Source organism: Rhinoderma darwinii, chromosome 4, assembly GCF_050947455.1.
Source record: "Rhinoderma darwinii isolate aRhiDar2 chromosome 4, aRhiDar2.hap1, whole genome shotgun sequence".
NCBI classification, from domain to species: Eukaryota; Metazoa; Chordata; class Amphibia; order Anura; family Rhinodermatidae; genus Rhinoderma; species Rhinoderma darwinii.
Window position 1 is genome coordinate 372,473,941 of NC_134690.1, and position 12,119 is coordinate 372,486,059.

Here is a 12,119-nt window from a genome sequence, read left to right on the forward strand (position 1 = left end):
AAGCATTTTCGAAGCAGTTTGAGAAAATTGCATGAAAACCACAATAAAACCCTGAAGTGTGAAAACAGTGTGAAAAAGTGTCAGCTGTAAGGACAACACATCACGTAAATAGGCCAGACTGTCACAGTCCGCTATCGAGACGTCACAATAGACGACAAATCATTGTAGTGGCCTGAAATTGTCCGGTCTTCACACATGCATGTAAACAGACTGTATTTGGTGGGTAAAGTATATTGAGAAGTTTACTGTTTTCGTATTTTAGGCTGAATTTAATGTTTTTGTTTTTTGTATTCCCGCAAAACTTCTTTAACCCCTTGGCATACATTTATGGCGCTATGTATTTAGCGCAAAGCCCCTTAAATGCACGACAAGGGAATGGTGCTGTCACAGGATCTGTGACTGCGCCATCCACAGCAGGTGTCAGCTGTGTATTACAGTTGACACTATGCTGCAACGGCTGGGATCGGAGATAATTTCGATCCCACTTGTTCAACCATTTAGATGCCGCAGTCAATAGCGACCATGGCATCTAAGTGGTTAGACAGAGTGAGGGTGCCAATGATTTCCATAGCAGCCGATAGTCTAAAAGAAGCCATTAGTTCTGCCATTCTTGTATGCCTGTTAGGCCCGGACAGTTTTAGAATGACAGGCATAATACACTGCAAAACAGAAGTATTGCAATGTATTATGTAAGTGATGTGGAAAAAAAAAATTCCCTTATACAAACTGCTTTACAACAACCCATACTATAAAACTATTATTTATCCCACATGGTAAATTCCGTACAAATCTATGGCGGAATTGCATTTGTTTGTTTATCCCCTTCCAAAAAAAGGAATAAAAGTTAATAAAAAAAAGTCTTATGTACGAACATAATGGTATAAATGAGAATTACAACTCGTCTCACAAAAAAACAAGCCTGCCTGAAACTCCATTGACAGTAAAAAAAAAAAAATTTATGGCTCTCAGAAGGCTCAAAAAAGGGTTTTTATTTTGCAGAAGTAATAAAACCTGAGAAAAACTATATAAATTTGGCATCCACAAAATCAAAATGACCTGTAGAATAGAATTAACATGTAATTTATACAGGGTACACCATAAAAAAAACTTAAAGAGGCTCTGTCACCAGTTTATAAGTGCCCTATCTCCTACCTAATCTGATAGGGGCTGTAATGTAGTGTAATTTTGAAAAACCATAATTTTTGAGCAAGTTATGATCATTTTTAGTTTTATGCTAATTCATTCTTAATGACCAACTGGGCGTTTTTTTACTTTTTAAAAGTTAAGTATGATTTTTTTTTACATTTCCGTAGTTGCGATTTTTGTGACTTCCTCCCACAGGTCCTTCACCGGAGCAATGGAAGAGTCAACAGACATCGCCTCCAGCCGTGCCAGTTTATCTGAATCTGAAGTGGCTGGAGGCGATGTCTGTCTTCCATGGCTCCAATGAAGAACCTGTGGGAGGAAGTCCCATCACAGCGTAATCTCGCGAGATCATGCTGTGCAGTTAAACAAGCTGGGCATGAATGAAGAGAAGTGTATGACGCTGATTGGTCACTCATTGGTCAGCGTCTTACACTTCTCTTTACAACGCCCACTTTGTAAAAAGTAAAAAAAACTAAGAACCAATTAGCATAAAACTAAAAATGATCATAACTTGCTCAAAAATGATAGTTTTTTAAAATAAAAACCACTGTTGTTATCTACATTACAGCGCCGATCAGATTATGTAGAAGATAGGGCACTTATAAACTGTGACCGCCTCGGCAGCACATATTCCTATGTAAACAGGGAGATGTGCTGCTGACATGATAGAAATGCATGGGGACGTTACTATGATCGCTTGTCCCCATACATAGCTCCTTCTGAAAGGAGCAAACGAGCGCCAACCAACGAGCTATCTCATTTATCGGCACTCGTTTTTACAGCCAATATTGGCCGGTATCGAAGGACCCTTAGAGAAGGAATCCCAAACAATCAGCTTCATGGTGTGCTTGGGAATAAAGGGTTTGGGAGATGGAGATATGAGTCTTAAATGTTTGATGGATAGGTGATAAATGTTTTTGGCTGGAATACCACTTTTAAAGAGGACATGTCAACTTTTCTAATGAGTCTGTTTCAATAAATACATGCATTCCCCATAAAATAATAATTCTGGAGCATCGTGTGCCATTTCTCTGTTCTTCCTACTAGAATTCTATTAATAAATTGACAACTGGGTTTTACCATGCCCCTTGTAAATGGGGCACAGCCCTACACTATTCTATCAGTGCTGACAGTGCTTTGATAAGGGGAGTGGTAACTCCCAGTTGTCAATTTATTTAAAGATTTCCAGGAGAAATAATAGAGGAACGGTATCACGCAAAGTTCTAAGAAAAACTTGTCTTTTTATGGGGAATACAATTATTTCGTATAACAGACATTCCAAGAGACCTGACGGATCATCTTTCAATTAATATTACGTTGAAATTGTTTTTAATAATACACTGCACTACAAAAAAAAATGTGCCAGCCAATGTGTCCTCAATTCTATGAGCTTAAAATAACGGGTCATATAATTACATGTGAATGTAAATATCTCACTGGAAATTCTAGCTGCGGCTTTGTATTGAAACATTGCACGGAACACATTTTATTTTCCTATCTTAAATTAAAAGTGTATGTTCTTCTCTCGTGTGATGTATATCTTTAAATCTATTCAAGTAAGGTATGTGCAAAGCCACAAAATAGATCCCATCAAGCCATCATCTCATGTTAGAGGCTTGCAGTGACCTATGTCCACATGTGTACTGTTCATGGCAGGCACAGATGCCCAGAAGGAACGTTTCTCTGTAAATTATTTTCAAATGTTAGAAGATTTAGAATATATGTACTAAAAGCAGCACTGAGATAATCTTTGTAAGATGTGGCTGTAGGCAAAAAGGCTTAGGACACCTAGAAGATCCATCACTGGGCTTCAAGAGTATGGGGCAGATTTATTATTGTCTTTGCGCTTCAGTTCTGGTGTTTCAAGCACCTATTTTCTTGACACATATTGTTGCCAAAATATATTAATGTGTGTGCCAGCAAGAACCTTGATTTGTGATATGCTTGCCACATAGGGTCGCATACTGAAAATACGGCCATGCGTAAAATACTGGTGTAAAGTATATTACTCAATAGGTGGTGTATAGAAGGAAAAAGAGTCTAGTCTGGGCCAAGATGCGCCAAAACTATTAAACAGCATGGGCAAAATTTGATGCATCTTGAGTCTAAGGCCTCATGCACAAGACCGTAGCCGTGTGCACGGCCCGTGATTGCGGCATGGATGGCCGCAGAGTGTCATCCGCGGGCTGCCCGCAATTCACGGATCGTACACACAATGATTTTAATGAGCACGGGTTTCCGGCCAATGCACGGACAGTGGAAACCACAGTCGTGTGCGTGAGCCAAGAGAAATAAATGGGTCCACAATTCACCTGAGGAATTGTGTGTGAATTGCAGACGCAAAAACACGATAGCTTTAGCCTTTCAATCTTTAAGCCATTATTAATAAATCTACCTGTATGTATGTATGTATGTATGTCTTTTGACATGTTTAGTATATGAAAATAATGAATAATGTCATTCATGGGCTTCATTCACTCAGGAGAAATATTTATAAAGTGGCCCATTATTATTTTATTATAATGCATGTCAATGGAGATACTCTATTGACATGACTGTAAATAATAACTGTATAAACATCACATTTTGTTGTCAGAACCCGACTATTATACAGAGATACTTGCAAAGCAGTGTGACAAATGACTAGGTAGAATGCAGAAAATAAACTTTGACAGTGCAGCAGCAATAGCTTGAATATATATCAGTCTGTTACTACTAGAAACAGTCACAACCAGGATACTGCAATGATATGGGAAGTGCCTCTTTGTATCAGAACAGTCTCTTTCAATTAAACTAAGTATAAGATTAGAATATTCCAACAGGACAACTCAGGCCTTACAATATAGTCTGGGTGGCTACTATCGTTATCTCCCTTTGTATTATTTTCTGTATGGATTGCTGCTTCTAACCATTCACCATTCTGCAATGCAGTCGCTGTTTCCCTGGAGAGCACACTCTAGTGCTAACCCCCACTTCAGTAGCCATTGTCTGGATGCTTGGTCTTCCTGGCTTTGATTCTACTCAGGGTACTCACTGACCTGCTCCTCTGCACACAGCTTTTCTGCAGACGGCTTACACAGGCCACCTCTGGCACAGTTCTCACCACACGTGCACTGACTGCAAACACTTCACACACCCACTTCCTGCCTGGACTGAAACTTTTTCCTTGGAAACTGCCTCTCCAATTACAATGCTTTCTTCTATAGGTTACAGATGAACATTTGTCTTCCTCATGGCATTTACTATCTCTGCTTGTTGTCATTTAATTGGAAACGTCATTGTTTTTACTTCCAGCTGATAAAAATCTGTCCTGGTCATGTCATAAGACTCACAGGTGCATGGATCATTACAGTACAATACAGAGCTGGGTCTAGTAACAGACTTGTCTGTCCACCACATGTCCAGGACAGATTTTTATTCAGACAACAAAAAAAAGAAGACCTGCACCTGATAGTATAGTACTTTGAGTTCAAAGAGTAGTATCTAAGCAAATGCACTTACAGGATCCACATGGAAAATCAGCTTCTCAGAGTGGCAAGAATTCCAGGTTCCTCATCGCCTGTTGAATTGAAGGAAGTGATCCACAAATCACTAGATAAAGCTCTCCACTCGTCTATTTCCATTTAATCTTGTTTTATTTGGATTACCATAACATAAAAAACACAAAAAAAAACCACGCTCAATATTTCGCAAGATTGCTTCCTCAGGAGACTCTGGTTATCCACGTGAATCCTCTAAGTGCACTCGCTTAGATACTATTCTTTGAATGCAAAGTACTACACTATCAGGAACAGGCAGTTGTAGATCATCATAGGGGCATTTGGGGCGGCCGCCACTACTCCCCATTATTGTCCAAAGTACGATGCAGTTTTGTTCCTTTTTGTGCCACAAAAACCGCAACAAAACTGCACTGTGTATGTCCTGCAAAAGGCCCTGCAGACGTTAGGTCAGGTGACCTTATGCTTGTAGTTCTTGTATCTGTTGAAAGACCTGCAGGTCACATGACCATGAAGGCAGGTCCTAGTACAGCAGCAAGATTCCATAGAGAAGATTGTGAGCTGCTATGTAAGTATATGGGGTCTGTATTAGTTTAGGGGTCTGTATTTAGGGGGTCTTTTCTGGGGTCTGTATTAGTTTAGGGGGTCTTGGGTCTGTATTTAAGGGTCTTGGGTCTGTATTAGTTTAGGGAGTCAGGTCTGGGGTCTTTATTAGTTTAGAGGGTCAGGTCCGGGATCTGTAATAGTTTAGGGGTCTTGGGTCTGTATTTAGGGGTCTGTATTCGTTTATTAGGGGTCTGTCTGGGTCTGTATTCGTTTAGAAAGTCAAATCTGGGGTCATTATTTGTTTAGGGGGTCTGGTCTGGGGTCTGTATTAGTTTAGGGGGTCAAGCCTGGTGGTCTGTATTTAGGAGAAGTTAGGAAACGCAAACGACTCCCATCAGAGAAGATGTCACCCGTGAGTCACTGGATTTATAGAGGATCTGTCCCCTCCCCTGACATGTCTGTTATAGGAAATCCTTGTATTTCACAAAAAGTCCATGACTAATAGACAACTGGGTGTTACCATTCCCATTGTCAGGAGGATGTGTCCCTAGACAGTACGATACATGATACTGTCAGCGATGGTTGGAAACTGTCAGTATGTAGGGAGACAGCCCTTTGATGGGGAACCTTAAAACATCACAGTACAGAAAGGTGGTGTTGACAATAGACACGGCTGGGCAGGGCAGCGGTGGACAAGGGAGGTGTAATGACGGGGGGTAGGGAAACGGACAAGTGAGCCCTAGTCTACCCGCCACTATGTCCCTGCCTACTTGCAACGACCCGCCCTAGGCGACGGGGTACAACTGGGCGGCGGTCCCTGCGCTCAGTAAGTGCACGACAAACACGACAAACATACAAGGGAATACAAGCAAGGGAAAGGGGCAGTTGCCCACGGCAACACCGTGAGCAACCAGAGTGGTGAACGAGCCGAGTCAAGCCAGGAGTGTGCGAGGTACCAAACGAAGAGCAGAAGAGTAGTCAGTAAGCCAGGGTCTGTATGGAGCAGGATCAAAATAGAAGGAGCTGTAGCTGGGCCAGGAAACCACACGAAAAGAATCACAAGCACCGAGGGACAGGAAGGGCAGGCTTAAATAGACCGAGGGCGGGAGCTAGCTGAGTCTGGCCAGGTTGCGATAGGCTCTCCCACTCCTAAGCCTGCCAGCCTGAGTGGTGGAAGCTGGAGTCAGTCTCAGGGATGTAGATTCAGGTGCTGACTGATTAATTATGGGAGTTAACCCCGAAGCTGTGCCTGGCAGATCCTTTACAGTACCCCCCTTTTATGAGGGGCCACCGGACCCTTTCTAAGTGGACCTGGCTTACTGGGGAAACGCAGGTGGAACCTCCTGACCAATACCCCAGCGTGAACATCCCGGGCGGGTACCCAAGTCCTCTCCTCGGGCCCGTATCCTCTCCAATGGACCAGGTACTGGAGGGAGCCTTGGACCATCTTGCTGTCCACAATCTTGGCCACCTCGAATTCCACCCCCTCAGGGGTGAGGACGGGAACAGGAGGTCTCCTCGAGGGAGCCAAGGACGGGAGCAGCGTTTAAGGAGGGAGGCATGAAACACGTCGTGTATACGAAAAGACGGGGGTAACTCCAGCCGGAAGGAGACAGGATTGAGGACCTCAATGACCTTATACGGCCCAATAAACCGGGGAGCAAACTTCTTGGACGGAACCTTGAGACGCAAGTTCCTAGACGACAACCACACCAGATCCCCGACCATAAACAGGGGGTTAGCAGAACGTTTTCTATCAGCCTGAGTTTTTTGTACGCTCTGGGACGCCTCTAGGTTCTTCTGAACCTGGGCCCAGACTGTGCACAGTTCCCGATGAACGACCTCTACCTCGGGATTGTTGGAACTACCAGGTGAAACGGAGGAGAACCGTGGATTAAACACAAAATTACAGAAAAAGGGGGAGACCCCTGACGAGTTACTGACCCGGTTATTAAGGGAAAATTCGGCAAGGGGAATGAATGAGACCGAATCATATTGACAGTCAGAGACAAAACACCTTAAATATTGTTCTAGAGATTGATTAGTCCTCTCAGTTTGGCCATTGGTTTCAGGATGGAAGGCAGAGGAGAAGGACAGATCAATCTCCAACTTCATACAGAAGGCTCTCCAAAACAATGAAACAAATTGTACCCCTCTGTCCGAAACAATATTGACAGGGACCCCATGGAGACGCAGGATGTGTTTGACAAACAAGGTAGCCAACGTCTTGGCGTTGGGTAGTTTCTTGAGGGGCACAAAGTGGCACATCTTACTGAAGCGGTCTACTACCACCCACACCACCGACTTGCCTTGGGATGGAGGCAAATCGGTGATAAAATCCATGGAGATATGTGTCCAAGGTCTCTGGGGAATGGGCAACGAACGCAGTAAGCCCGCTGGTCGGGACCTGGGAGTCTTGGACCTAGCACAAACCTCACAAGCGGCGACGTAGGCCTTAACGTCTTTAGGCAACCCAGGCCACCAATAGTTTCTAGTAATGAGGTGTTTGGTACCCAGGATGCCTGGATGACCAGATAGTGCGGAGTCATGATTTTCCCTAAGTACCCTTAGCCGGAATTGCAGGGGAACAAACAGCTTGTTCTCAGGAAGGTTCCCGGGAGCTGAACCTTGATCAGCAGCAATTTCAGAGACTAAATCAGAATCGATCGAGGAAATGATTATACCTGAAGGCAAAATACAAGCAGGATCTTCCTCCGAAGGAGGGCTGGCCATGAAGCTACGCGTGCATCAGCCTTAATATTTTTAGACCCAGCCCTATAGGTAACCAAAAAAATGAATCTGTTAAAAAATAACACCCATCAAGCTTGTCTCGGGTTTAGCCTCCGGGCAGATTCTAGGAAAACCAGATTCTTGTGGTCGGTAAGGACCGTTACCTGGTGCCTAGCCCCCTCCAGGAAGTGGCGCCACTCTTCAATTGCCCATTTAATGGCTAAGAGTTCGCGGTTGCCAATATCATAGTTACTCTCAGTTGGCGAAAACTTCCTGGAGAAGTAGGCACAGGGGCGGAGATGGGTGAGGGACCTGGTACCCTGGGACAAGACAGCCCCCACTCCCACCTCAGATGCGTCAACTTCCACGATAAATGGCTCCATTTGGTTGGGCTGAACCAGCACCGGGGCCGAGATAAAGCACCTCTTAAGGACCTCAAAAGCCTGGACAGCCTCAGGAGGCCAGTGGAGGAGATCAGCTCCTTTGCGAGTGAGGTCCGTAAGAGGCTTAGCGATGACCGAGAAGTTAGCAATAAATCTCCTGTAATAATTAGCGAACCCCAAAAAACACTGTAACGCCTTCAGGGAGGCAGGTTGGACCCATTCCGCCACAGCCTGAACCTTGACAGGGTCCATGCGGAATTCATGAGGAGTGAGGATTTGACCCAAAAATGGTATTTCCTGTACCCCAAACACACATTTTTCGGTTTTGGCAAACAGTTTGTTTTCCTGAAGGACCTGGAGCACCTTCCTGACATGCTCAATGTGGGAGGACCAGTCCTTGGAAAACACCAGTATGTCATCAAGGTACACTACAAGAAATATCCCCAGGTAATCTCTCAAAATCTCATTTATGAAATTCTGGAAGACCGCAGGGGCATTACACAACCCAAAGGGCATGACGAGGTATTCGAAATGGCCTTCGGGCGTGTTAAACTCAGTCTTCCACTCATCCCCTTCTTTGATGCGGATAAGGTTATACGCCCCCCGTAGAACCATTGGGCCCCCTGAACCTGATTGAAGAGATCAGGAATCAAAGGAAGGGGATACTGGTTCCTTACCGTGACCTTATTCAGGCTACGGTAGTCAATGCATGGCCTAAGACCACCATCCTTCTTCCCTACGAAGAAGAAGCCAGCACCTACCGGAGAAGTAGAGGGACGAATGTAACCCTTGGCCAGGCATTCCTGGATATACTCTCTCATGGCTTCACGTTCGGGACAAGAAAGATTAAATATCCTACCCTTAGGAAGCTTAGCTCCTGGTACCAATTCGATAGCGCAATCGTATTCTCTATGAGGAGGTAACACTTCGGAGGCCTCCTTAGAGAAAACATCAGCGAAGTCCTGAACAAACTCGGGTAGCGTGTTCACCTCCTCAGGGGAGAAATAGAATTAACAGAAAAACATGACGTAAAACATTCATTACCCCATTTGGTTAGCTCCCCAGTATTCCAGTCAAACGTGGGATTATGCAACTGCAACCAGGGAAGGCCTAGAACCAAATCGTACGATAATCCCTGCATCAACAGTACTGAGCACTGCCCCAAATGCATGGAGCCAACAAGGAGTTCAAAAACAGGGGTATGCTGTGTAAAATAACCATTAGCAAGAGGAGTGGAGTCGATACCCACTACCGGGACAGGTTTAGGCAAATCAATCAGAGGCATAGCAAGAGACATAGCAAATTCCACAGACATGATATTAGTAGAGGACCCTGAATCCACGAAGGCACTGCCGGTAGCAGACCTACCACCAAAAGAGATCTGAAAGGGAAGCAAGATCTTAGTACGTTTCCTATTTACGGGAAATACCTGTGCGCCCAAGTGACCTCCCCGATGATCACTTAGGCGCGGAAGTTCTCTGGCTGCATTCTTACGCTTAGGACAGTTGTTCACTTGATGCTTGTCATCCCCACAGTAGAAGCAGAGACCATTCTTCCTGCGGAATTCTCTACGTTGTTGGGGGGACACGGAGGCCCCGAGTTGCATAGGTATCTCTGAGTCTTTTGGGGAGGAACGAAGCAACGGAACTTCGGGAGGCATCATGGGGTGGTCGGAGGAGAAAACATATAAACGTTCACGTTGTCGTTCCCTGAGACGTCGGTCAAGTCGTACCGCTAAAGCCATAACCTGGTCTAGGGAGTCAGAAGAGGGATAGCTAACTAGCAGGTCTTTCAGGGCATTCGACAGACCCAACCTAAACTGGCACCTTAAGGCAGGGTCATTCCACCGAGAAGCTACGCACCACTTCCTAAAGTCAGAACAATACTCCTCAACAGGTCTCTTACCCTGACGTAAGGTCACCAGCTGACTCTCGGCAAAGGCAGTCCTGTCAGTCTCGTCATAAATAAGTCCGAGAGCAGAAAAGAAACAATCAACGGAGGAAAGTTCAGGGGCGTCAGGAGCCAAGGAGAAGGCCCACTCTTGGGGCCCTTCCTGGAGCCGGGACATAATTATACCCACCCGCTGGCTCTCAGAACCTGAGGAATGGGGCTTTAAACGAAAGTAAAGCCTACAACTCTCCCGAAAGGAGAGAAAAGCCCTCCGGTCCCATGAGAACCGGTCGGGCAACTTGAGGTGGGGTTCAAGAGGTGAGGTGAGGGGAACTACCAAGGTAGCATCAGGCTGGTTGACCCTCTGAGCCAGGGCCTGGACCTGTAGGGAGAGACCCTGCATTTGCTGAGCCAGGGTCTCACGGGGGTCCATAGTGGTGTCAGGGACCAGGGTAGACTAGGTATGGGCTTGTGATTATGTAATGACGGGGGGTAGGGAAACGGACAAGTGAGCCCTAGTCTACCCGCCACTCTGTCCCTGCCTACTTGCAACGACCCGCCCTAGGCGACGGGGTACAACTGGGCGGCGGTCCCTGCGCTCAGTAAGTGCACGACAAACACGACAAACATACAAGGGAATACAAGCAAGGGAAAGGGGCAGTTGCCCACGGCAACACCGTGAGCAACCAGAGTGGTGAACGAGCCGAGTCAAGCCAGGAGTGTGCGAGGTACCAAACGAAGAGCAGAAGAGTAGTCAGTAAGCCAGGGTCTGTATGGAGCAGGATCAAAATAGATGGAGCTGTAGCTGGGCCAGGAAACCACACGAAAAGAATCACAAGCACCGAGGGACAGGAAGGGCAGGCTTAAATAGACCGAGGGCGGGAGCTAGCTGAGTCTGGCCAGGTTGCGATAGGCTCTCCCACTCCTAAGCCTGCCAGCCTGAGTGGTGGAAGCTGGAGTCAGTCTCAGGGATGTAGATTCAGGTGCTGACTGATTAATTATGGGAGTTAACCCCGAAGCTGTGCCTGGCAGATCCTTTACAGGAGGACCAAGTTTGGGGAACAGCCCAGGGCCTATAGTCTACTTAATCTGCCACTGCGCACAGGTCTTTCTTCTTTTCTTGTTGTCCAATTAAGAATATGGACATTCCAGATTGTCGTGTATCCGCTGCCAGATGTGACTTTCAAGGTTTTGATACTTCATTAAATCTCTGGTTTCTTCTTGTTGTCTACTACTGAGAAACTTTCCGGCTTGTGCAGTTTAGTAATCCCTGGGAGTAAAAAATTAAAATTCCTATTGAATGACAGCAAGCAGAGATCTTGAAAACTATAAACTATTGATACAGATAGTATATTGGAATAATGCATAACTTTTATTTGTGTTTTCATTATACAAAAGAAAAAAAACCTTTTAAAGGGGATATTCAGTCGTGAGGTAAAAAAATTATTTAACAGTGATTACCAATAGGTGATGCTTATCTGATATTTATTTAATTAGTTCTTGTTGTTTGGCTGCTTATTAGCTCAGCTCCATTAGGCCAGAGCTGTGATCTGTTACTGCAACATAACTACAGTGCCTAAAGGGAGTCTGAAGTAGTCTAAGACATACCCCCTATCTCATCATTAGTGTCATGCCCGAGGTCACGGACCGCCGCCGTTCCTTACCTGGCGATGCCCGCCACCACAGTACGTTGGCTGCCTTACGGTGTCTCGCTCTTAGGAGATACAAGCACTCGTGGTGGGCTGGTCCTGATCCCAATGTTAAGGTGTGCGTGCGCACGGCTCCGGCCTTAAAGGGCCAGCGTGCGCACATGTTTAAAGTTCCCTAATCAACCCCTGTCCATCCTGGACTATAAGAAGGGCTCCACTGTTCCACTCCCTGCCTGAGTGTTGTTGTAGTTTTGCCATGTCTGTATTGCAAATGGTCC